The sequence below is a fragment of the Silene latifolia genome, chromosome 7 (assembly GCF_048544455.1).
Source record: "Silene latifolia isolate original U9 population chromosome 7, ASM4854445v1, whole genome shotgun sequence".
Lineage (NCBI taxonomy): Eukaryota > Viridiplantae > Streptophyta > Magnoliopsida > Caryophyllales > Caryophyllaceae > Silene > Silene latifolia.
In genome coordinates this window covers 83,186,783-83,200,713 of record NC_133532.1, presented here as the reverse complement: position 1 = coordinate 83,200,713, position 13,931 = coordinate 83,186,783, and the positions used below count along the sequence as shown (strand labels likewise).

At 40.7% G+C, this 13,931-nt stretch overlaps 1 pseudogene; it reads left to right on the top strand.

Annotated features, from left to right (window-relative positions):
- Positions 1–2,394: 2,394 nt before the first annotated feature.
- Positions 2,395–3,595, top strand: LOC141590301 (uncharacterized; annotated as a pseudogene).
- Positions 3,596–13,931: the final 10,336 nt, after the last annotated feature.

Here is a 13,931-nt window from a genome sequence, read left to right as displayed (position 1 = left end):
GGGCCAAAGTTTGCAGTCGGACGAGCTAAATTGCTCAGTTGAATTTGTCCGGTCTGACCCATGGGCCAAAGTTTGCAGTCGGACGAGCTAAATTGCTCAGTTGAATTTGTCCGGTCTGAGTTAATACTGGGCCATGTTTGCAGCTGGACGAGCAAAGTTGCTCAGTTGAATGAATTTGTCCAGTCTGTGTGAAAAGTGGGTCTCGCGTGTGCGGGGAGTGTGAAAAAGCCAAAGTTCGCACGTGAGGTTGTCACATTGATAAAAGAGGAGAAGAATTATCACCTTATAAGCAATGAAGCCTACTCCTCTATCGCTAATTGGTTTTAAGTGGAACCCTTGAAACAAGTTGTGACTCTTTCTTCTCTGTTTGTTTGGGTAGGGCCCCCCGTTGTTGAATTTAACATATCTTGATTTCCTAAAAGTGCTATGCATGTATTTCCCCCATCAATTTTTAGTAAGTGTAGAAGATTTTTTTTAAATTTTAATCAGAAATAAGAAAATGATTGCAATTTGAAGGATGGAGCTAGGAGTGGGGATGATTAAAACAAACAATACTCCGTAAAAGAAAATAAAGGTAGTAGCAGTAGTAGTGGGCAAGTGGACGTAACTACGTAGACCTGGTAAACCCGCACCCGAAACTGACACAAATCCTGAATTGACCCGAACTTATTTAACCCGACCCAAGTGTTTATTATCAGAAACAAATTGACCGGTATTCCAAATAACTTGAAAACAATCCACTCGAAAATGATATGAAAACGAGATGTACCGACCCAAATTCTTACAAACCCGAACAACCGGAACCTGAATTGACTCGACCGATTGACCATTTGCCGGGTCTAGACGTAAGATATAAAGTGCAGGAATGTAGGAGAGTGAAGCAAAGAGTTACAAAACAAAGCCCTGAGTTTGAAAAATAAGATCGAAGGGATTGATAGTCTGATTGAGCCATTGAGGATGGACGATTGCGATTTGAGGGATGCAGCTAGGTATGAAGATGTGAAGTTTCTGAAAGAAGCAGTCGGCGTACAACCTTTGGAGTACTTCCTCACTCTATTTCCGTTGGATGGAAACATCTTCCATTTGGCCGTAGGGAACGACAACGTCGAGTTTTTGAGGGAAGCTATGAATTTACTACCAAGAGTTATCGTAAAAAAACTCCTCTTCCAAACCACATCCGTATACAACCATACCGTGCTCAACGTAGCAGCTGAGAAGAACGACTTGATCCTCGTCAAGGTTATTAGAAAAATGTATGCATCATTCTGGTTGGATGATAAAGATCAAGTGAAGCCGTGGTTGGTATTGGGTGTGGATGGTAAGACGCCGTTGAACCTCGTCTTAACATTAAATGAGGCGGATGAGAAATGCGCAATGGAGATACTGTTAATGGATCCCAAACACATGAGCTGCACCCTTGCTGATGATTTCGGCAACACCCCTCTCTACTATGCGGTCATTAGGGGTTTCAATCTTGTTGCTGATAACATCTTGATGTCTCCTCTCCCTCCCACTTCTCTCGTCGGCTCCAGAGATTTCTGCAGCCTTTTTAGGGTTGCTGCCAATTGCACAGGTCAGTAAGTCACTATTGGTTAATGTGAATTAGTGGAGGGGCGAGTCCAGTTTATCAAATCGTGTAGCAGTGCTACACTATTATTGAAACAAATGTGAGAATTGACTTTTGTTTTTTTCCCTACACCAATAATTATACTTTCACCATTCATTAATTAAGATTTTCGATTCCCTAAAATAATGTACTCCCTATTGTACTACAACGGGTGGTATACAAATGTGTAGTAAATTTTTAGTTAGTTTTTTGCATCTTACAACTACCTTTACTTCTTTCCAAAGCTTTTAAGTTTTCAATTAAATTTTCGTATAATTATTCGTCCATAATTTAGTGCATAATATGTGTGTCATTACCCAATCATTTTAGCTAACGTTTTATAAGCCAAAGAAAAGTTGGATTAACTGGTGTCTAAGTCTCTATAACATTTGTAAAAACAGGGAATGTTGTGAGATTGTTGTCGAAAAAATGTGGTCGTTTAGACAACGATGGAAATACACCATTGCACAAGGCCTTGAATTCAACGTCAACACAAGAACTTGCACAAGAGATTATGTCAACCTATCCTGGTGAGTGTAAAATTCGCAACAATACGGGTGAAAGTCCCTTCTTTCTCGCAGTCAAGTCTGGATGCGAACGAGTTGTGAATGAGATTATAAGAATTGAGGAGCCGCGTTTCCATTTGCTTCGTCGTAATGACGGAACTACCGTGCTTCATATTTTATGCTCCTGCCCAGGTACTTTTCTTTAATTAAGGGTCGGAGAATATATGTTAAATATAAACAAAGGATTGGATTAATTCTTTTGATTAACATAACTTTATGATCATGAATGCAGAGAGCACCGGCAAAAGGTTGCTGGAAAAGTATTGGTGGATGATTAACTTGCGTGATGACCACGGAAAGACAGCGCTCGACTATGCTAAACAAGCAAATGTTCTTTGGCTAGTAAATTTATTGACCAAACCTTCTCTTATACATAAAGAAAACTTTGATTGGATTGAAGCGTGTAAACGAGAAGAGAACCTTGCTGTTTTTGCGTTTGTTGAAACATGCGAAGACCTTCAAAGGGATTGTCGCCTGAAAAACGACACTCCATTACACCATATAAAATTACCCTATTACAAAGATTACCTTAATTTCCTTAAAAATCCATCTATCACAGAACTTAAGAACATGACTGATCATGATGGTGCAACCGCATTACACCGTGCATTGGAGAGAGAATATATATCTTGCTAAGGCACTTGTACTTGATGATGAGGTCCAGAAGACCATTGAAGACTATCATGGTAGAACTCCGATGGACTTACCGGGCGAGCTTTGTAAAGAAATGACGAATGGGTATGTTTGAACAATTGAATTTCAATGATTACACACAAAGCTTTTTAATAAAATGTGCAAGCAAATCAAAGTGAACCCAGACTTGAAAACATCATATATCCAGCTAGGGACAAATTTAGATCAAATAAGAAATACCCTCTCTGTTGTTGCTGCGCTTTTAGCAACAATTACATTCGCGGCAGGATTCACTCTTCCCGGTGGCCTTAACAGTGACACGGGGGAAGCCCTTCTTGCAACAAAAGCAAGTTTCTTAATATTTTTATTGGCGGATGTATATGCAATGTGTACTTCCATGTTTGTCCTTTTCTCCTTGATTTGGTCTATGGTTTCAGAAACTGACATGGCTCGGTTATTGGTCGATAGAAGTGTGTTCTTACTAATGCAGTCCTTATATGGCACCTTATTGGCTTTTATAGCTGGTAGCTACACTGTAATAGCGCACAGTTCCTTATGGGCGGCCATACTTATTTTGGTCATGTGTTCGATCATTGGAATCTCGGCAAATCGGACCATTTTGCATAAGGTGATTTTCAAGTTAGTTCCTGCAGCGGACAGAGAAAAGCAACATCAAACGCAGATGCTCGAAGAGGTAAGTATATCTAACAAGAATCGTTTAAATTACCTTATGGCTTGTTATTTTTCCATTTTACAAACAGACAAACGCAAGAATTACTCTCTTAAATAGTTAGTTAAATATATATTTTTCTGAAAGTCAGTGGAGATGATATTTTTTTTCCATTTGAAGGAACTGCTGGAGATAACAACTGAAAGATGATGAGAAGAAAATCAAGGAGTATAAACTGATGATAGGTAACCATCTTTTTCAAGTTTTACGTTTCATCATCTTATTTTATATTGATGATAGGTAGAATTTGCTAGTAAACACTAAATCTCTTAATTTTCCGTTTTACGTACGATTACATCATTCGTAATATAAACTGATTGGGAAGAAGTCTAGTTATATTATCGTCTTGGAACACTTTGTGCAGGTGGTTGTTAAGTCAAGTTCTTGGCGCATGTTTGCTTTGATTCAGATTTCAAGTGATGGTTACGAGTTATATTAAACAAAGCAAACTTGTACAGAATCATTTCCTTTCAAATTTCTTTGGCCTTCAAACTGGATCGTTTTTTATGTTATTTTCGCCACCATGACTATGAATTATAATGAAACTTCATGTTTCAATTTATTGAATATTATTTGGTACTTCATTTACAAAAGTTGTTACAATTGTTGTTATATTGGGTTTTTCTATTGATGAGAGTAGAGGTCGTCGTACCAACCGAACAAAATCTCAACTACTTAACTAGTTAAGGGTTAATCGAGTTCAAACCCCAAGGAGCTAGATTACGTACTGAATCTGTTTTTATGGTATTTTCGCCACCATGAGTCCATGACTATGAATTATAAAGAAATTTTCATGTTTTAAATTATTCAATATTGCTTGGTACTTCATTTACAAAACTTACAACAGCTTGTAACTATCCGTCTTCAGTTTCTGAGAATTTGTAAACTAACCATTGTTATTCATATTGACTTTTACTATCCTATGTCCAATGTCCAATGTCCGCATGATAATGTGGATAATTACTCGGTATTTGGCGACCAATCCTGAGATGAGTTGTACCCCCACATAGTGAAAGAATTTTATGAGTAATGACCGCATACGGGTAAATATTTTTTTAATTTTTCCTAACGAAGCGAACTTAGTCATATTACAATAGAAAGGACGGAGGATTCGAACTTGAGACCGATCCACAATTTCTCTGTCTTAACCATTAGACTAAAACCTCTTTAATAATTGTTGCATAATTTATAACCGTCTTAATTTATACTCGCTCCATTCAACTCCACGTGGCCCTTTTCGATTTTACGCACTATTCACAAGTGAGCGTTCACTATCAATTTTCTCTCAATACGTAAGTGAAAATATATTCGTGTGAGATCTTGTTTGATTCATCTTTACGAGTACATTAAAAATATCTAACTTTTATAATTTTTGCAGATACGTAGCTAACGATATTTACCGCGTAAAACACGCGTTGTCAAAAGTGATAAAAGAAAAGAGCCTTGTGGAGTTGAATTGAGGGAGTACATCTTTTATTTTTAAATTATCTTTTCATTTATTTTTGGATTAATCGATAGGAATACTCTGAACTATGAGTGTGTTGCTCAAAATACTCTAAACTATGTTTTAACTACCAATAAAACCAACAATTATACTCATTCGTTTTGAATAGAATTGACGTCTCTCGAACCTGTTGTAGCAGGTTATTTTAGTTTGGGACCACTCTTATCCCTAACATACTTCATCTTCTTCCAACAAACCTAGATTACACACATGGAGGATGATCCAAAGGAAGAATCAAGTCATCTGAATTGAAAACGAAGACCAAAATTAGGAATGCCAATGATCACCTACACTCCTAGCCAGTCAATTTACAGAATTTTGTTGCATACATCACTTTTGCCAAGATTTCACAGTACCATAGCCTATAATCTACCATAATCTACAAACTACCAGAACCATATCTGAACCCATATCTTAATAAATTTTATTCATGTGAAAACCATATTAACCCAGAAAATTTGCGCTAAATTCAGGCCTACATGTTATCAAATGTGAATTCAACTGAAATTTGATTAAAAATTGAGCAAACTAACCACTGAAATTTGATTAAAAATTGAGCAAACTTACCCAATTAACAATGGCTAGAACGAAGAACGCACTGAAATTTGATTAAAAATTGAGCAAACAGCTAACCACTGATTTTTCTAAGATGTATAACGCACAAACTTGTAATTTTTCCTACCCGTTTAATCATATCTTACTTGGATCAAAGATGGTGATGAACCTTCCATTCAAGCAAAAACAATAAAAGCCCCAATTTTTTATGAGGAAAAAAAAAGAAACAAGAGAACCAATCAATTAATTAGACATACTAAAAGAATAGAAGATGAATTTAAGAAGTGAACAATGAGATGTACCAAAAAAAAAAAAAAAAGTGAACAATGAGGAATAATGGTAAGATCTATCAATGGCGTCTTGGAGTGGTTGATGTATTAGTGGAGATTAGGGGAGAAAGGTAATTTACAGGAGAAAAGAAGAAGAGAACAGGTTAAAGGAGGTTTAAAAGGGAAGGTGACCTGCTTGTTAGGTCATCAGTCAGCTTGTTATAATATAAACGAATAGGTATACTTGTTTGGTTTATTGGTAGTTAAAACATAGGTCAGAGTATTCTGAGCGGTACAACGATAGTTTAGAGTATTCCTATCAATTAATCCTTTATTTTTTGAATGTCAAAGTTTTCGAACTTTGACCGTAAATATGTGGAATAATAAAATAAACGTAACTTTATAAAAATAATTTTTTTACGCTTATTATCAAAGTATCTTTTGCAAAATATTTAGGCAACTTAGAGGCGGTGTTACTACCGTCCTAATACGAACCCAGGGGCCAGGAGGGAAGTATTAGGCAACTTAGAAGCGTTTCCTCCTAACAAACTTACTCCTTGACAACTAGTTGACGGAATTAAAATGATAATTACAAATGTTAGTGGTTGAGTTGTGCTCTAGGCTTCTAACTTATTGAGTAAAACCGTAGTAATCTAGCTTGTTATTGTTTTTTAGCATTTGCATTAATTAGTTCTATTTACTTGTCAACTAGTCTAATTTAATTAGATAATCAACCATCCAATTATCATCGACTTAGCTAAACAATTGGAACTAAAAGGATTGGTAGTCAACTTATTCCTTGCGGGTCAACCCTCATCTAGTGCAACCAAACTTATTCACTTGCGAGGAAATTAAAACCCTATCAATGTATTAGTAACAGAAAAACTTTGATATGATGTTTATTTTGTAAGTACGGTGATGAAATTTAATCATTAATCGTTTAGCTACTGGTTTGAAGCAATGGTTTTTTAAATTGGAAAATTTAATAGGAATAATCCATCCCATAACTGATATTCTTACATTAATTCATACTTTAAAAAAACCCACAATAAACCCAACTTTAACCCCCTCATATATACCTGACTAAACTAGCCTCATTTTCTACCTATTGTTCCCGGTCAAACGTGATTTGGGGGCTATTGGTTCTTATATAACCAAATTTCTTCATCAATTCTTCATCCTCCATTGTTAACACCTTCATTTTGATCCTCTACCTTAAACAACCCTACCGGCTACCACATCCGACCTTATATTAATTCACCACCGCACCATATAAATTAATCATCTCAAAATTTACCGGAGCCCACAATAACTGACTCCCTGCATCCCTACCCTTCAAACCTCGTCTGCAACTCTTATCCACACCTCCTCGCCGTCACTTCCAAAATTCCAAGTCAACCGAAAGAAAACAACTGAAAAGCATCCAAAATAATTGATCAGCTAAAGAAATGACTTTCCGTGAAACAACAAACAGTTTCCTTACATTCAGACCAAAATCAATGAATTTAATAGTACAAGTGAGAAATTGATTATAAAAAGGTGCGAACGAGGTTGTTGGCGCTAACGGTACAAAAGCTGATCAATTGTTGAGGGCAAGAAGGAGATGGAGGCAGAGAGGGTGATGGAAGGGAGGTAGGGATTTGAAGAATTTGACAGAAGGAAGATGAGATAGTAATGTGAGGCAATTGTTATGGTTATTATTGAATCATGAGCAACGTACAACCTTACAATATATACAAAGATCACCACACAAAATAGGGAATAATATCCTAAGAATAAGGTAACAAAATAACCAAAATATATATGTTTGGGCTAAAAATAGCACAATAAAGAAAGCCCATTTGGTGAAATAAAGATTACAAAGAAGTGAGGAGGAGGAAGGGAGCCCGCGGTTAGAGAAAGGGGAGACGGGCTTGAGAAGGATCAAGGGCCCGTCATAGAAGGTGCCCGCGTTAAGGAAAGAAGTGTTAGGGAGAAGTTAGGGTGATCGAGGAGAATTGGCAAAGGAGTCCGGGTTTGGAAAGAAGTCTTTATGGAAATAATATTCCCTTTCTATATTCGAGGTAGAGTATATCTAGGGTTCTTACCCTATAAATAGCAAAGGAAGGAAATCAAGAAGGACATTCATTCACTCATCCGTTCATTCAACATCATATTCAAGACATAAAACTCCACGGCATATCATCTTCAAATATACCTACATCCGAGATCTTGCAGGCCTGACACCTCACGCCAGCAAGATTAGCATAAACGTTACCATTGTAATCATCCTCTTATTCATATAGTGCAATACTTGGCAGGGTACCGTCCCTCCCGCGGTTGTTCCCACATTGGGTTTTCCGCGTCACCAAAATCTTACGTGTCAATTTACATTACGCACTTTATTTTCCGTTTACCTATTGACATACAAATCATCATACAACCGACCAACGAATATAGACTACATTGACCCTAATTAACCGACTTAGGTAAAAAAGACGTAAACAATATACACCCACATATAGACGATATGATCAAATATTTACAATATCGTATAATATCAAATCGTATATTCTTCATTACTCCCCCTCAAGTTGGAGCACTAGGGAACCAGATGCCCAACTTGGACTGAAGGTAGTGGAAGGCGTTCCCGGCCAAAGCCTTCGTAAAAAGATCAGCAATCTGCTCTTTGCTCCGTATATGAGAAAGTGTGATTGTACCTTGAACAATATGATGTCGAATGAAGTTTAAATCAATCTCGATATGTTTTTTTCGATCATGAAAAACGGGGTTTTTCGCTATCTTCATTGCAGATTCATTGTCACACAACACCTTCATTGGCTGAGTATGATTAATCCCCAACGACTTAAGAAATGATTTAAGCCATAAAACTTCACTAGTCACGGCTGCTAGTGCTCTATATTCCGCTTCTGCTGTCGATCTTGCAACAGTGACTTGTTTCTTTGCTTTCCATGAAATTGGAGAATTGCCCAAACACACATAGTACCCTGTTATGGACCTTCGTGATGATGAAGACGGGAAAGGGAACAGTGAAGCCGATGAAGATTAAAGGGGAAGAAGATTGAGGGTTTAAGAGAAGAGAGTTTTTGAATGATTTGGAGTGATTAATGAAAGTGGGAGAGAGACGTTGGGGTTATAAAGAAGAGAGAGGGAGTTGGGTGCGGAGAAAGAGGAATAGGGCGGCTGGAAGTGATGGGTTGCATGGGAAGGAGTAAAAGACGGTGTAGGGTTTTAAATATTTGGTTATGTAAATTCCTTGCTTGATACTTGAAAGCGTACTTCACAAGAAATTTGGGGCAAACTGTTTGGGCTAAAAATAGCACAATAAAGAAAGCCCATTTGGTGAAATAAAGATTACAAAGAAGTGAGGAGGAGGAAGGGAGCCCGCGGTTAGAGAAAGGGGAGTCGGGCTTGAGAAGGATCAAGGGCCCGTCATAGAAGGTGCCCGCGTTAAGGAAAGAAGTGTTAAGGAGAAGTTAGGGAGAAGTTAGGGAGATCGGGGAGAATTGGCAAAGGAGTCCGGGTTTGGAAAGAAGTCTTTATGGAAATAATATTCCCTTTCCATATTCGAGGTAGAGTATATTTAGGGTTCTTACCCTATAAATAGCAAAGGAAGGAAATCAAGAAGGACATTCATTCACTCATCCGTTCATTCAACATCATATTCAAGACATAAAACTCCACGGCATATCATCTTCAAATATACCTACATCCGAGATCTTGCAGGCCTGACACCTCACGCCAGCAAGATTAGCATAAACGTTACCATTGTAATCATCCTCCTATTCATATAGTGCAATACTTGGCGGGGTACCGTCCCTCCCGCGGTTGTTCCCACATTGGGTTTTCGCGTCACCAAATCTTACGTGTCAATTTACATTACGCACTTTATTTTCCGTTTACCTATTGACATACAAATCATCATACAACCGACCAACGAATATAGACTACATTGACCCTAATTAACCGACTTAGGTAAAAAAGACCTAAACAGTTTGGCGCCCACCGTGGGGCATTGTGGTCGTCAATCGTTGATATTCTAGATATACAATGGAAAAGCAAGCATCCGGCCGTGTCGAGAGCGGCGACCATCGCCACCACCATCGTCTACCCAAAGTCCAACATCGACGGTGGCCACGCAAGCTCCCGGGCATACCCCAAGAATCATACCGACAACAAAAGCCTCTCTACCTCCCAGGACCCCTGTTGTCCCAGCCCTAGACAGATCGAGACAAAGGAACATCAAGCTCGGGCGTCACTCCACCGCTTGATCCCACACAGTTCGCTCGCCGGCGTGGAAAATCTTTAGAAAGCTATGGAAAACATGAGAGAAGATCAAAAGAGAGCAGATCTTTGAGGTAAGAAGGAGAGACAGAGAGCTCGGGCACAAATTGATTTCTGAGAAAGAATCCAAAGACTCAAAAACAAGACATGTGAAGGAAGATTTCCTTTGGTAGATCCGACGCAAGGAGTGGGCGGCAGGCAGATACCAGCTGAAATAATTACAAGATTGGATTTGGCTACGACACCATCAGATGGAAGGATAACCCCACGAGGGTTAGGATACCTCACGCCAGATAGCTGGCAGCCAGCCAGCTGCGTAGGGATACAAACAGGTGGCCTCCCCGTCAGCAGTCCTGCAGCAATCGATCAGACACCTGTAGCAGGATCCGAGTCAAACCAGCAAGTGAACTGGCAGCAGGGGACAATCGTTACCGCAACCCCCTGGTCGCCGGAGCTTATCGTAACCTTCAAGAAACCGGATCGGGAGGAAATATGCGAGACAGTGATGGGGAGGACCCCAGATTCACCAATATAACTAATCAAAAAAGATTGGAACTAAAGGAGATGCTAAGCGGGGTTCCGGTGGCTACCACCCCCACTTGAGAAAGCTCAGACGAGTTATGCGAGACTCACCATTCGTAGACACCATATCCATCACAGCCATGCCAAAGGGATTCACAAACCCGAATATGCCTCTCTTCGACGGCACAACAGACCCCTTTGATCATATCAGCCAATACAAGCAGAAAATGATGACGGTAACAGCTATAAGGCAAGTCAAGGAGGCTTGCATGTGCAAAGGGTTCGGGTCCACCCTAATAAGACCGGCACTTCGATGGTTTGTAAGCCTGCCCAACAAGTCGATATCTACATTTGCTGAATTGGTAAACGCATTTACTCAACAGTTCGGAAGCAGCAGAAAGCCACATAAGCACGCGGGAGACCTGTACAGAATCGTCCAGGGGGCAGGAGAGAGCATTGGAGAATACAATACCAGATTTAACAACGAGAAGGTAGCAGTATGAGAGTGTGATATCTCAACAGCAGTAGAAGCCTTCAGAAGAGGCCTCTACCACGACTCTGACCTATACAAGCAGCTGACTATGCATCCTTGCCATAGTTTGGCGATGCGAGGAGAAAGCGTTTGCCGCAATCACCGGAGGAAGATATCCTAGCCAGAGCCAGTTTACAGAGCGCACCAAGTATTTCTAGTACTTCAGCGGTGGAGAAATCAGGAAGAAAGCAAACAACCAACAAGAAGGACGAGAGATACAGGCCATATGGGAGGGGAGTCAACAGAATCGAGGAAAACCAGCTACTCCCCACCTTGGCAGAATATGGGTTCACTACAGGTATCGGAGGAATCTTGAAGGCACTTAGAGAGATGGGAGACGGAGTCAGGTGGCCTAACCCACCAGTAGGAGAGCAAGCCTGGAGAAAGGATAGCAAGAAGAAGTGCGAATTTCACCGTGATATTGGGCACAATCGAGGGCGCTATACATTGAGAAGAGAGATCAAGCGCTGTACGAACAAGGAAAGCTGAGCTGTTACCACGTGGGGGCAAGCAGCAGGATAAGGTAGGCTCCGCTAAGCCGGCAGACCCACCCACATGCACTAAAATTATAAACGTGATAACAGGCGGCTCAAACTTAAGCGGCCTGACATACTCAACAGCTAAAAGGCATGCCACCGAGACCAAAGGAGACAGACCAGCCAATTCTTGCAGAATATCTCACGGTGATCCGGCGGTCGGCCGATGAGGGAGATACATACGATGAAAGAGAACACCATGATGCACTTATTATCACCTTGTCAATGGCCAACCGCACAAAAGAAGAAAAGTCTTGGTAGATACGAGAAGCTCGGTCAACTTAATCATCTTTGAAAACCATAGAAAACATGGGATTCGGCGAGAAGGATTTCTGAAGAAGACTATTCCGCTAGTAGGCTTCGGCGGAGAAACTTGACCGGCTCGCTAGGTGAGATAGTCATCCCAACCTATGTGGGAGGAGTCAGCAAGCAAGTCAGGTACCTGGTTATAGATGGCCCCTCTACTTACAACGTCATCCTAGGAAGGCCATGGTTGCTCCAGATGAAAGCAGTCCCTTCAACATATCACCAGTGCATAAAATTCCCCACCCCATGGGGAGTAGAAACGATAAGAGGAGATCGGGAGGAAGCCAGAGGTCGCTACATGAAGGCACTCAAGTGCTTTGCCGCGACCCTCCCGCATAGCAATTCTGACGACCTATCTATGACGAATACATCGAGCCCCCAGCAGAAGAGCTGGACCGGATTAACCTGGATAAGTTGCACCCAGAGAGAACCATGCTCATTGGAGCGGGATGTACAGGAGCTTACGACGACGAACTAGTCAAATTATTACAAGATAACATGGATTGCTTTGCATGGTCACACGATGATATGGTAGGCATAGATCCATCCATCATAACACACAAGCTTAGCGTGGACCCAAAGTGTAAACCCATCCAGCAGAGAAGAAGAAAATTTGCAGCAGAGAGAAATAAGGTAATCAACCAGGAAGTAGACAGCCTGTTGGCAGCAAAGAAGATAAGAGAAGTGAAATACCCAGAATGGTTGTCTAATGTAGTGGTGGTGCCTAAAAAAAATGGGAAGTGGAGAGTATGTGTGGACTTCACTGATCTCAACAAAGCATGTCCCAAAGATCCATTCATTGCCGCCTCATATTGATGCAATGGTAGATGCAACATTTGGACACGAGATGCTAACATTTCGGACGCATGGAGTGGATACAATCAGATCAAGATGGATCCTGCAGATCAAGAGAAGACAGCATTTATGTCCGAGAGAGGAATATATTGCTACAACGTCATGCCATTCGGCCTAAAGAACGCAGGCTCCACATATCAAAGGCTGGTTAACCGCATGTTCAAAGAGCAAATAGGAAAAACCATGGAGGTGTACATTGATGACATGGTGGTGAAGTCAGAAAAAGCCAAAGATCATATGCGGCATCTAGCAGAAACATTCAGCACCCTCAGGGAATACAAGATGAAACTAAACCCATCTAAATGCACCTTCGGGGTATCTTGTGGCAAGTTCTTGGGCTATATCGTGACTCAAAGAGGAATCGAAGCCAGCATCGAGCAGATCAAAGCTGTCTTACAGCTGAAATCACCAGAGAAACCTAAGGATGTTCAAAGACTAGCTGGAAAGGTAGCAGCCCTAAACAGGTTCATTTCGAGATCTTCAGACAAATGCAGGCTATTTTACGACGTGCTAAGGAAAAGCCGAAGTTTGAGTGGACCGTGAACACGAGCAAGCCTTCGAGACTGAAGCATTATCTCGAGCCCGCCGCCTTTGTCAAAACCAAAGCCAGGAGAACCATTATTCCTATACCTAGCCGTCACGAAGTAGCGAGTGAGTGATGTCCTGGTCGAGAGAAAGAAAAGGAACAGAAGCCGTATACTACGTGAGCAAGTCTCTGCTCTCGGCAGAGACCAGGTACACATCCCTTGAAAAGTTAGTACTAGCATTGGTAGTAGCATCTCGCAAACTGCGTCCCTATTTTGAGTCACACATCATACATGTTGTGACAAACTACCCGCTAAAAGCCATCATGAGGAAGCCTGAACTATCAGGAAGAATGTCTAAATGGTCTGTACACCTCAGTGGATACGACATCCAATACGACCCTAGAACAGCAATCAAATCACAGGCACTGGCCGACTTCGTGTCAGACTTCAGCCCAACCATCCAGAATTTGGCAGATACTGAGATCCTCACTTTAAAAGAAATCAAG